Below are 11,436 nucleotides of genomic sequence, written 5' to 3' on the forward strand. Positions count from 1 at the left end.
CCACCCACCGCCGCGCCGGAAGGGGCTCCGCCTCCCGACTGCTATCTGCCCATTCCGGGGAGGCGGGAAACGGAGCTCCCAAGCCGTCCGCTTCACCTTTTTTGGTGCAAGATAGAAACTGGAGCTGAAGAAAAAGAAAAGCTGCGAAACGTTTGGGGGATCTGATAAACCTAAATTTGACCCGGACTCCGTTTCTGCGAGACTATGGACTATTTTCTCACCTAAGAAACAGAAATCATGATCGTTCAACGTACCTCCCACTCCTAGATATGAAATAAGATAACTTAGTATGTAAAGTGCCTGTAACAGGTAAGGAGGACACGGTGCCGGTTGTTTTTGTTCAGAAATCCGTGACGTTCGCCCAGCTGAACATGTTTGACGTAAAATGACTCTTAACACTGCACAGCCGCCCTGCCAGCTCGGCTGAGCGGATATTAGAAAAAAGTTGTGCAGGGGCTGGAAACCGTGAAGTCTCCCGCTGACCACCTCTTCCGTGCATACGTCCCTTTAAAGCAGAATCCCTTCTGCTTGAACATCCTTTCTCAGCTTGAACATTTCCAAACACAGGAAGCTCACTGCTCACAGGAAACTCTTGTCCTCTGGCTGTAGAGAGTCTCCCATTCTCAGCCTACTGCAAGAGGCTACCTGTCACCACAAAAATCCCCGCCGAGGTTCCTTCCAACTCTTGACTCTAAGATTCCACAACTTAAACATAGATCCATCATCCTTCATCCATCACAAAACAACAGAACAGCTTATCACACCCCACCCCTGATCTCAGCAGTAGCTGAAGGATTAAGTAGGCTCTGCTGCCATTTTACAGAAGAAGAGAGGGAGGTATCAAAAGACATAAAATGACGCTGCCTGGCTAGAGGCACAACAGAATTCCATTCTGGGAACACAGCCTTCCCTTACCTCCAGTTCTCAGTCAAGGCTTTGTGGGTTTGAGGCAGCCAAGTACATTCTGTCCCATAACTGGCTGAGCAGAACCAGAAGCTGGAGCACACCAGAAAGAGCACTGGACTGGGAGTCAGGAGACCTGAGTTTTAGTCTTAGCTCTCTCCATATCTACTTAAGTGGCCTCTGGTTGAACAGGAAGATCAGTGACCAGCTCTGGCACTCATTCAATGGTGATTACAAATGCTTATGAACTAAGCATGAAATTCAAAAATACTCAATATCTAATCCTCTTCCCTTGAGAGAGAAGACTCAACTGGCCCAAGTCCAAAACATCAGTGTCATATGCCTGTAGTGTATAGGGCCAGAGGGAGAATACAAAATCCTTTCTGAAAAAGATCAATCACCTCCAAAATCCTGACAGTTTTCAGATTGTTGAAACATGAGACAAATATCCAGATCTGTGCAGAGCTCAGAGGATTAGAGGACCAGGAAGAAATAGCAGACCTAGTAGAAGAGCAGTGGCTCAATCCTAGAAATAGAGGGCCAAAGGATAGTGCCCATCCAATCCAACAGCTAAAAGAGGGGCTCGCAAGCCTTCTGTGGGTGTATGGCCAATAGGAGCATATCTAATCCTTTAGGCTTGTGTCCAAGGCCTTCTGAATTCTGCCCCCACCTGCTTCTCCAGCTCCCATCATGTCACCTGAAGTGCTCTATGCTGGAGTGACACTAAACTACTCCTCATTCCCATCCTTGAACTTACTCCATGCCTTATTTATTTATTTTTTCTTAGCTATCTCTATTGCCTGGAATGTACTATCCATGCATCTCTGCCTAGTAAAGTCATACTCAGCCTTCAAACCTCATTTCAGAACTTACAACCTCTATGAAGTCTTCCTCAATCCTCATCCTTCTTCCTCCCTAAAAGAATATATCCCTCCCACTGTGATTTCACAGCACTTTTCACATTCTTTTGCTGTTGTGTCTATAAAATACAACTGTATTATGACTTATATAATTATTTATTTATCAGTTCATCTCTCACAAACTTTGAAGTCCTACGAGGCAGGGACCTTATTTTCACTTATGTACCCAGGTGTCTAGCACAGGGCCTACTGTGGGTAAGTGCTTTGCTTCCTTTTCCTAGGGATAGCCTTGGGCCGTGGACCACTTTAAGGATAACCATGAGCTGGGAGTCCAGAAAGACCATGTTTTGCTATGTTAAGAGTCAAGAAATTTCCTCTACTTAGAGAAAAATCCTGAAGAATAAATTGTTTGTATTGAAGTAATCCCCAGATTTCTGTTTTAAAGTAACTATGAAAAAGCAGAACATGGTGGCCAGGTTAAAGCAACATTCATATTCAAAATCAAAGTTCTTAAAAACAATGGACTTTAACTGGATAGCATAAGAATTCACATTTCAACAAAAAAGAGATCCAGTTGGTAAAGTATGACCAAAGACAACAAATGTGAACACCCAAATATTCACAGAAATGACAGGAACTAATAGTGAGAGTTAGCCTGGTAGTGCCAAGTTCTCAGGTTCTACTGGATCTTTCCTGGATGAAATATTGCTTAAAATAACAAAATTCATAGGCCAAACCTTAAAAGCACTACTGATTTAATGGGATTTGTTATAACGAACTCAAAACCTTTAAAAAGAAATTGAGTATGTGAGAAAACATTTAAATGCAAAAAAGCGAAACCAAAGTATAAAAGATGTTCTCCTGCCCCATAAAGGAACTTTTAAAACTTACTTGTATGCTCAAGTAGGGATTGGACTGAGGAAAAAAATAAAAATAATAAAAATAAATAAAACTTACTGTGGATACACTAAATATTTGATTAAACCAATCAATGAGGACTTCATGGTATATGAAAAAAAATCTGTTCCTTTTAACTTTATACCTACTCTGCTGTTTACTTTTTGAAGCATTTCCCAGAGCTATTGGAGAAAAAGAACCAATGGCCAGAGCATAAAGAGCTTATTGCATGAGAATCTACAGGTAGTGGAAATATAGTGTACTTTTGAGGGATTCAGAGGACTAAATTTATGCATCTCAGATATGGGGCCTGGTCATGTGAGCTGGTAGGCTCTAGTTCCAGGCATACAGTGGAGAGTGGGGGTTGGAAAGGACGTGGCGACTTCACCCACAGCTAACACCTCCTGAGAAAAGGCCCGGGACAGGGGAGGCCCTTGCCACTCTGGACCCCTGGCAGTGGTTCCTGACCTCTGCTGCACTTCTGTGTGAATTTAGCTCTTCTGAAGTGAGGAAGGCTAAATTCAACTCCAGTACCCTCCAAGTGTTGCCATTTTCACTGTAGGCTTTTCTGGCGGGGGCAGGCCTCACCCACCTAAAGCCCCAAGTCAGCAGCTGGGTAGGAAGAGGGAGGGCAACTTTCAAACCTCTAAAATAACGGCCTCATCCAGCTTCCTAGGTGTGATGGAATTATAACATTAATAAAAGACCTTTTTCCACTGGAAGCTTCATTTCCCCACTGGGTCCTTAGGTCCCGGTTTTCTTTGTGTACCTTTGCCAATTTCAGTGAAAGAAAGAACCTTAATGAGTGAGTGTGTGTGTGTGTGTGTGTGTGTGTGTGTGTGTGTGCGTATTCTGGGTTAGTAAAAACCTCACAGAATCCAACCACACGGAAACCTCAGTCAGAATTTTTTTTAAGATTGTAGGAGAAATGGACAAACGACGTCAAAAGGAGATTATGTCGAGAATGTGGTATTTTAAAAATTCCACACAACTTGCAGCTCTATAGTGAGATCAGTGCTTCTCAGTGATGACCCAGAGGCAGTGCAAATCTCCCATCAAAGATGATGAGTATCTGCAGACAGGCCAATAAAATCATGGCCTTTAGAGCAATTTCAGTCTGAAATAAAAGAGGTGCTGGTCAATCTAAACATTCTAATTATGTGCAGTTCACAGAGCTAATGGAGAAAGGGACAGATTCGTGGAGAGATAGGATGGATGGACAGGCTGTCAGGTTGGGAGGGATATGACACGGACAGGTGGAGTTGCCACACAGAAGGGAAACGGTGGAGATGTTGATAAATAGGTAAATGTAGACAGAAGACGGGGACGAGATGATTATTCGGCCTCTTTACATATTGAAAAGGGGTGAAGTCCACCCTCCAGGGACCCTAGCTGCCTGACTGAGATGCCTTTTTCTCCACTCTTGAAAAAGACTCCTTGGAGGACAAGGGCTCAGCCCAGCTGTGAGCCTAGCTGGGGATGAGGAGCTGGGCTGAGGTCGCTGTGCCATTTCTCTCACTCCCACCCCCTCCACGTCCCTTGGCCCGTTTGGCCAGGGTCTAATTGACAAGGAGCTTGTTTATTTAAAACAGCAAGGATCTTTTCCAAGCACTCTCTATGCTTTGGTTGAATTCCTGGATGTTCCTGCTGGAGCAACAAGTGACATTAAAGTTAGGTGTCTACAACAAAAGTGAAAATAAATAAATGGGATTTAATTAAACTAAAAAGTTTTTCTACAGCAAAATAAAAAATCAGAGTAAATAGATAACCTACAGAGAGGGAGAAAATATTCACAAACTATACATCTGACAAAGAACTAATATCCAGAATCTACAAGGAACTCAAATCAGCAAGAAAAAAACAACTCCATTAAAAAGTGGGCAAAAGACATAAACAGACATTTTTCAAAAGATATACAAATGACAAAAAAAAAACCATGAAAAAATGCTCAGCATCACTATTCATCAGGGAAATGCAAATTAAAACCACAATGAGATACTACCTTAACCCTGTCAGAATCGCTACTATTAAAAAGTCAAATAACAGTAGATGTGGGCTCAGATGTGATGAAAAGGGAACACATATACCTGTTGGTGGGAATGTAAATTAGTACAACCTCTGTGGAAAGCAATATGGACATTTCTCCAAAAACTAAAAGTAGACCTACCATTAGATCCAGCAATCCCACTACTGGGCATCTACCCAAAGCAAAAGAAGTCATTTTATAAAACATCTGCACCCTAACATTTATCACAACACAATTCACAATTGCAACAATATGGAACCAACTTAAGGGCCTGTCAAATGATGAGTGGATAAAGAAAATGTGATGTATATATACCACGGAGTAGTACTCAGCCATGAAAAGGAATGAAACAGTGTTTTTGCAGCAACTTGGATGGCACTGGAGGCCATTATTGTAAGTGAAGTACCTCAGGAAAGGAAAAACAAATACCACATGTTCTCACTTATAAATGGGAGCTACACAACGGGTATACATGGTCATACAGAGTGGTATAATGGACTTTAGAGACTAAGAAGAGGGGAGGGTTGCAGAGAGGTAAGGGATCAAAATTACCTATTGGGTACAATGTACACTATTTGGGTGATGGGTACTCTAAAAGTCCTGACTTCACCACGGTACAATTCATCCATGTAACAAAAAGCCACTTGTACCTCCTCAATCTATTGAAATTAAATAAATAAATAAAGCTAGGTGTCATCCTGTACTGAATGTGCAATTCCAAAGGCACCAGCACCAATAGCATTTCAGAGAGCCCCACCTTCTAGGTTGGGCTGGCAGCACCCTGGTGGCGAGGATGTTGTGTTTCATCTGAAAGTAGGCTGAGGTAAAGAAGATGTCACGTAACAGCTCCCTTTGGAGGCAGCTCAGGTCTGCAGAGTGAACAATGTCTGTGCAATCCCTCACCTGTGGGTGGAGAGAACAGAAGGGGATGCTGGATCACAGGACATCCCTGGGGACATCCCATCCCAGAATTCTGCTGGTCCCTCAGGAACCAGCCCCAGACTTCCTTCCCAGGACGCTTTCTCATTTCTCTTCTTCAGGACCCATTTCCTGTAGCCAGGCTGTCTCTTCAGTCTCCCTGGAATACCCCAAATTCATTCTGGCTTCCCTAATTTGGGCATCGTTTTCTCATCGCCGGGAATACACTTTCTATGTCCTTCTTGCTTGTAAAACTCCTGTCTTCCTTTCAAAACCCCGTTCCGTCCACCAGCCCCTGGAGCCCTCCCTGACCACTGCAGCTCTCTCAGCACTTGCTCCCTCCTGCCACGTCGGGGCACTTCATTTGCCACCTGCTTAGTAGTGCCTTGAGACATCGTCATGCCTGATTGCGTCACACCTGAGGTCTCGTGCCAGAAGCTCACTTTCCGTGTGCATATCTCGTTATCCCCAATATGACGGTGGCAGCTGGGGCTTCTCATACTTTCCTCCTAATGAGTGGGGAAAGGGGAAGTTTTCCTTTGGGAGGTCCAAGGGCTTGGCCCACATGGAATTTCTCTGCAGTCACCAATTTTTATCTCTAAAATTGAGGAGGTTCTATGTCATAACATATCTATGTTTGTACTCTACAGGGCAGTAACTTGAGAATGTAGCAGGACTGAGATGGGGTGACCCTGTAAAGATGAGCAAAATTGGAGCAGATTTGAAGCCTGAGAGGAGGGAGCCAGGAGGAAGGCAGAGATTAAAGACAGGGGCAAATTAATCGATGGAGAAGGCCCTGGAGGAAATGAGGGGAATGGGTTGGAGAAAGGGACATCACGTCTTTGAAACAGAGAATAAAGCAAGGATGGGTTGGGATAACTTCACCTACCCCTGTGGTCTGCTCCAACATCTGTACTTCGTTGCTGCTTTGCTTTCATACCCTATCAAATCCAAGACCATGTTGGGAAAAGCTGGGAGCCAGATATGGGTTCTTCTCAAAACTGTCTGAGAATCCTAGTGTTGGGGACTCTGGCCCTTCACTATTTCTATATCTGGGACTGTGGAGCTAATGGTAGCAAGGGCTGAACTCTGGGTCCCTTTAAGGCCACACTAATCTAGTCCCCACACCAACCAGGAGCAGTGACCCCAGCCTTCTCAGTGTTCACATGGGGTGTCTACCTTCTACATCTTGTGGGCAGCAGCCCGATGCAGCAGAACGAGTGCCTGGGGTGAAGTCAGATAGACCGAGTTCCAAGTTCTCCATGTATTTGTCATGTGACCTGAAATAAGTCTTCTTAAAATCCTAGCATTCAGAATGCTTAGCGGCCCTTCATGATCTTATTCCTAATTTCTTCTCTAGCCTTGTTATTTGCCCCTCCCTGAGTGAACTCAAGTCTGTCCCAATATGTTATGTTGTTTCACGGCTCTTCTTGTTGTTCTAACTTGGTCCTATTCATTCTTTAAACTCAATCCTACCTTCACTTCCCACAGAGCGGCCTCCTTTGCCCTTGGTTGGTCAAGCTGGCTGAATCACCCCCTGTCCTCGGCTCCCACACAAAGCACCCCCTGCCCAGCATTTAGCATGTGCCCTGTAATGGTGACCCTTTTCTTTGTTCTCCTCACCAAGTTCAGTGCAGGAAGAGTAGAAGCTCAACAAATATCACTGATTGGATGAATCATAATTAGCTGGAGAGCAGAATCGGAAAGAATACTAGGCCCTAGGCCAGTGATTCTCAGTCCTGTTGAGCACTAGAATCATCTGGCCTGCTTATTAAAACTATAAATGCTTGAGCTCCACCACCGGAAATTCTGATTCAGTAGATCTAGTGTAAGGGCAGAAAGTTCACATTTTGTAAATCTCACTATATATGATTCTAATGTATAGCCTGGTTAAGACGACTGTTCCATACCTTTGCTATTCAAAAGGTCATCAGTGGTTTGGAATCACCTGGGAGCTTGTTAGAAATGCAGAATCTCAGGCACCATCCCAGATCTACTGAAATGGAATCTACATTTTAACAAGATCCCTGGGTGTTTTTCACAGGTACATTGGAATTTGAGAAACACTGGTCTATTCTATTGGACCAGTATCTACTTCATACAAACAACTGACATTTGTCACTTTGTAATTAACAAAGCACATTTCAGATAATAAAAGAAAAGCTAATTAAAAATTATTAACTGCCCACTCTATGCTATGTCCTGTGTCTATATTATTCCATTTAATCCTCACAATAATCCTTTGAAAGAAGCATACATGGGTCACAACAGGTGTTCCCAGGACTCTAAGAGTTTGACCAAGGAAATCTACCCAGTCTCGAATCAGATGTGTGCAAAGACACCCTACAGAGCCAGAAAAAGATGGTGGAGGTGACTAAATTCACATTATTAACGTGTACTTTGCTGAAGGGTCGCAGTATTGTCATTCACATTCTTTTCAGTCAAGAGAGCCCAAGGTTCTTCGATTCAATTAAAGTCGATCTGTCACCATATCTTTGAGGATCTGCCAGATGGGATGCAACCAAGGCCCCTCGTGATGAACCCAGTGTCAGGTCATTAGATTTCCGTTCACCTCACATGGCTTCTTCATTCAGAAGACCGTGGTAAGAGGGGCAGTTCTGACCTGTGATCTGCAGGTCACAATGTACTTTAGAGGCCCCCTAAAAGGGCCTCTGAGCCCTTCTTGGTACAGATGGAAGTGGGATGCTCTCCATGTGGCTGTGTTTGAAGCCTGCAGTATTGTAGGACTCAAGGAGGGATCACCATCTGGTCACAGAGGAAGAAGAAGGCCATCTGGAAAGACAGCTGGATCATTCATCCAGACTCAGGCTATGCATCTTGGAAAATGCCTTGCCTTCTTCCTGGACTTGGTGAGTAGACTTTGTTTTCACTGAGCCACCAAAGTTTGCTCTGGCGTTGGCAGTCCCAACTTTTAAGGCATCATTCAGGTTGATGCTGAGCTTCGTTACAGCAGTCAAGGAGCCCACAGTGGCTGGCTCACTTCTTGGGGAGCTGGCAGGGGACTGAAATATCATCTCTCAGCACCTCGTTCATGAAGCTGAGCAAGACCTGGCGTCACCCCATGACTGCTCCAAATTGATGCCTGCAGACCCATCCTGTGTTAGGATCAGGCTTGTTGAGCTAGAGTTCACACCTTTCCCATAGAGCATGATCGGGGCCAAGTGTTCTGGGTCTCTCACACACACACCCTTGAGACACAGGCTGACTTTTTCCACTGCCACTTTCCCAAGTCTGCGCTCTTCACTGCTTCGGTGTTGCCGTTGCTCACCGGCTTTTCCCTCCGCCTTGCCAGGACGTGCAGTTTTGATTGTCGGGTAGGACAGGGGAACTGTGGGGTGGGGCTGCTGTCTGAGAGCACGTACTGCAGACGAGCGTGGATTTCTGAGGCTTAACAAGAGTCCCATTTGTCCGTAAAACATTCAGAATGTAAAAGTATCCCTTCCTCAGCACCAAGAGGTTTTGGGTCCTTTCATCTGTCTTTCTGGAGCTTGGGCACCTGGCTTGTGTTACAAAGCAGGAAATGGAGTAGTCCATGGGGTAGATTCTGAACGTGGAGGGGTGGGACACACCAAACGTCAGGGATCCATTGAATAAACTTCTTAAAGATCTCAGGTCAGTCATATGTGGCTGGAGAGGCAAGACCTCATATTCCAGACAACTACATCTAAAAGACTTCAAGAAACAACCTGGAGACAGTTGAGTTTGTAGCCCTGGTGCACTGGTGGTTATATTCACTAGGGGGTCCTGATGGAATGCCAGCCATGCTTTCGTATTAAATATGGTTGGGTTATGGCATCATAGGTAAGAATCCATCTTCATCTCTAGGAACGTGGAGATGTAAAGAGACAGAATGGGAGAAATGTACTCTATAATATGGCACAGAGGAAAGAAATCACTGTCTTGTTAAGACCACTGAAGTTTCTGCCTTCCTGTAGCTGGGGCTTCATTCAGTTCCGCAGACATTTTCAAGCACTCACTCTGTGCCAGATGCACGGAAATAAATATGGAATACGGCACAGTCTTCAAATAGCAGGCAGACTCATAAACAAATAATTACACCACAATGTGATGCACGCAGCAACAGCAGCACGCCCAAGATGCCACCAAAGCACAGAGAAGGGACGCTGTTCCCCACAACCCCTCAGTCACACAGACCAGGAGTCAGCCTAGACTTCTCCCTCACTCCACGGAGCTCAGTAGTCTCCAAGTCCTCTTCATCAGACATGCCTTTGGACTACTTTCCCTTCTATCCCCTCTTGCAAGGCCTAACCAAGGCCTTTAATATTGATTGCTTCATTATCACTCTGTCTGGAGCTCACAGCTCACCCCAGTTATGGCCTTGCTTCCCATCTTCCCCTTTCAGCTAATCCCCCCAAACAACTGTCTCTGCCTGCCGTCTGCAAACACTGTTTCCACTGCAAACCTGCTCCCACTCAGCTTTGCTTAACCCCTACTCCACCAAAACTGTTCCTGCCATCTATGTTGCCAAACCCAATGATTATTTCTTATCCTCAACTTCCTTGTCCTGTCAGACTTTGATGCTATTGACCATACCTCCCTCCTTGCAACACCTTCTTCCCTGGTTTTCTGCCTACCTCTCTGTCCACTCCATCTCAGTCATCTTTGGTGGCTCTTTCTCATCTCCTTGAACTCTCAATGTGCTCTCCTCTGAACTAGGCTTACAGATCCTACTGTCTAACACTGAGCTCCTAACGTTCCCCTGAAAACTTGCTCTTCCCACAGCCTTTCTCTTCTCAATAAAGAGCAACTTCATTTTTCCAGTTACTCAGACAAAAAAGTTAGAGTCTTCCTGAACTCCTCTTTCTCTCCACCCTATACACAATCCATCAGAAAATTCTGTTTGCTCTGCCTTCAAAATATGATTACTTCTACCAGCATAACCTGGTTCAAGCCATCACTATATCTTGTCCACATTATGATATTAATAAAAATGGCTAATACGTATATAGTGCTCACTGTGTGCCAGGCACTTTCTGTGTATTAATACTTTACCTATACTGATTCATTTACTCTTCACGACAGCTCTATGAGGTAGGTATTACTATTACCTCAATTTACAAAAGAGGAAACTAAAGCCCAAGGAGCTTGAGTGACTTGCCCAAAACCCAGACTGTAATGCTGGTCTCCCTACTTCCACTCTTGCCCCAGAGTGATCCCAATGGAACATCAGTTAGAGGATGTCCCTTCTTTACTCAAGACCCTTTGATGGCTCTCCATCTTACTCAAGTAAAATTAAGACCTTACAATACCCCCAATGTTCTACAGCAGGGAGGACAAACCTCAGTTTGCAGGCCATTCTGGCCCATTGCCAATTTTTGTAAATAAAGTTTTATTGGAACACAGCCACACTCATTCTTTTACATTTAGTCAGTGGCTGTTTTCACACTACAGTGGCAGAGTTGAGCAGTGGCAAGAGAGAGCACATGGCACACAAAGCCTGAACTATCTCGCTCTTTACAGAAAAGGTTTGCTGACCCTTGTCCTACACGATTTGGCCCCCTCATGTCTCTGATGTTGCCCTCACTGCCCACCTGGATTCTGCTCCAGCCACACTGGCCTCTTTGCTTTTCCAAGATCCCACCAGGCGTGCTATGACCTCAGCCTCCACCCATGCTGTTCTCTCTGCCTGGAGTGCTGTCCCCCAGGACTCAGACACTTTACTCCCTCATCCCCTTTGGGCCTTACACTCAGTTCTCCCCAGGCCTTCCCTGATCACCGTGTCTAAATTGCAACCCTGCCCACATTCTCTATCCTCCTTCCCTGCCTTATCTTTTCCATTGTTCTTAACAC

Source organism: Propithecus coquereli, unplaced genomic scaffold (assembly GCF_000956105.1).
Source record: "Propithecus coquereli isolate 6110/MARCELLA unplaced genomic scaffold, Pcoq_1.0 Scaffold14, whole genome shotgun sequence".
Classification (NCBI taxonomy): domain Eukaryota; kingdom Metazoa; phylum Chordata; class Mammalia; order Primates; family Indriidae; genus Propithecus; species Propithecus coquereli.